The sequence below is a fragment of the Arachis duranensis genome, chromosome 9 (genome assembly GCF_000817695.3).
Source record: "Arachis duranensis cultivar V14167 chromosome 9, aradu.V14167.gnm2.J7QH, whole genome shotgun sequence".
Classification (NCBI taxonomy): domain Eukaryota; kingdom Viridiplantae; phylum Streptophyta; class Magnoliopsida; order Fabales; family Fabaceae; genus Arachis; species Arachis duranensis.
This window is the reverse complement of record NC_029780.3, coordinates 10,787,837-10,790,413: the sequence shown is the minus strand read 5'-3', so window position 1 is coordinate 10,790,413 and position 2,577 is coordinate 10,787,837.

The window sequence follows — 2,577 nt, the reverse complement described above, 5'->3', positions numbered from 1 at the left end:
GATATTTTTTAAATTAATATAATTATGTATTATTCATTAAATATTAATTATAATATAATTATAATAAAAATATTTTTTTAAAATAAATTTAAAAGAGAGAATAATACTTTCATTTAAGAGAAAAAAAAGAGTTCATGAAAAATTGACATTTCACTTTTATTAATTAGAAAAAAAATTCAATTTTAATATATTAAATAGATTGAGATCAACAACTAAAATCGCTCAAACAATAATATTCCAAGTTAAAATTCTTCCTTATACTATAAAACACTATCATAGTTAGAGTAAGAAACATTATGTATTAGTACTAGTGTCTCAACTGCACATCTCTTGGATCGTTTTCTATTTTTGTGGGATCATGTAACTTGTTCAATTAAATTTTGAAAATATGTAAATATAACTGATAAGAAAATTAAGCACCCGAAAAATGGCTTAATTTAGCGTATTTGTAGCTCAAATATAAATATCCTATGTTTTATTACGTGTGTAATTTTTTACTCAAAATTCAAAATTTGAAAAAAAATTAGAAAACTTGAAAATCTTTTTTTTTAATTAATGGACTTAAAAATCATTGAAACAATAATTGTTTCATAGCAATATAAAGTAGAGTAGTGAATTCTATTACACAAACACAGAAAAATAATTTTCTAGAAATACATATTTTAATATTTATAAAAAAAATTCTATTATGACAAATTTTATTAATCTATTATAAAAGAGAAAGTATACGGAGTCAATAAAATATTTGATGATTTTTATTACTAATTAATATATAGGATAAATTATTTGAAGCATCATATATAAATATGTATTGACTGATTTTATAACTAAATTTTTATATTTATGGAATATCTTTGCAAAATAATAGCATTTAATAGGATTTAGGAAAAAAAGAATATTGAATAAATATAAGTTAGATGTTAATATAGAAATAGGTTAAATGAGTTAGGTGAGGATATATAACACCTAACAACTAAAATTGCATTTGGACCAAAGACAAAAACATCAAGGCTACGTTTATTTCTGAAAAAAAGACAGGACAAGACACTGAGAATAGAATAAGACAAGACACTGATGGACACTGATGGATAGAGACACAAAATTTTATGTTCTTATCTTCTATTTGGTGATAAACTAGAACAAATTATGAAAATTCAATTTATTCTTATTTTTTTTTATTCAAAAAATTTGAGATGAAAAGTATAATAATAAAAAATATAATTATGAAAAATTAATAAGAATAATGAAAGAAAAAATAAAAAATAAGTTGTGTCCCTTGTTAGTGTCTCTGTGTCCTTCCTATCAAGATGGATATAAAATACACTAATTCAGTGTCTCTATACACATTGTCTATGTCCATGTCTCTTCTGTCAAACACGATTTTGTGTCTCTGTATCCCTGTCTCAGTGTAAACAAACGTAGCTCAAGAGAGAATGACTAAATTAAATTATTGTATTATATTTGATATAAACTATAAAGTATATAGAACTAAATATATCCCAATAACCTGTTTAATTTAAAATAAATACAGAGACAAAAACAACTAAATTATTTAAATATTTTTTTTCTTTTTCCATTCTCCTCTTCCTTTTTTTCTCTTCAAATTTCTTCGTTGTTATTAACATCCTTCAATTTTTAAGTATTTTCCATTAAAATAAAATAAAGGACATAGAAGAGCTAGTTATGACAACACAACTCAAATGTCTTTTGTCCCAATTCTAATAAATTTAAAAGGTGCCAATCCATCACTACCGCCACATGCACTATCTTTGAATCAAACACATATTATACCCATCATAAATCTAAAGTTGATTTTTTCATTTTCAGTTGTTATATGCTTTTTTCTTTTTTTTTTTTTTGAATATCCTTTGGATCAAAGTTTCAGACTGTACCACCATGCAGAGGTGGAAGTGGAGCAATAGCCGCAGAAAGAAAACCCCTTATTTTCCACTATTTGTGCTGTTCTTGGTGGCGTTCATGGCTTTCTCAACCCTTCATAGTGAGTATAGCATTCACCAAATCTATGATAACAAGTTGATATAATTTTTCATGCTAAAAACGAACAATAGAATATCTTATTGAAGTCATAAAATGAAAGGCTTCTGATATTTGATGAAGGGCACCCAAATATCTGGAGAAGAAGAGACCACAAAAAAGAAAAGGAGAGGGGACCGAAAACCAAAAGCAAAGAAGAAGAATGGGAATGAGGATAATTTTAGAAATAAATATTATTAAAATTTCAGTTTTCTATATTTTCAAAATATTGAAGAGGCTGAAATTTTAATTCTAACCTCTGTTACCAAATACAATATTAAGTCCCAATCTTTCAATTTCAGTCTCAGAAAACAATGGCTACATAAGAGTCTAAGAGTGTACCTGCAATGGACCTGTCATCATAAATCAAATCCATACAATCCTAACACCAAAAAACTACCATAATTTTTTAAACCCCTTTTTCTAATTCTAATTTTATTCCTAAATCCAATCCATTTCTAACCCTTGGTCAACTCCACTCTACTGCCACAAAGTGATAAATTTTGCTTTTGACTCTCGATGCCATGTGAGAAGAAAGAAAAA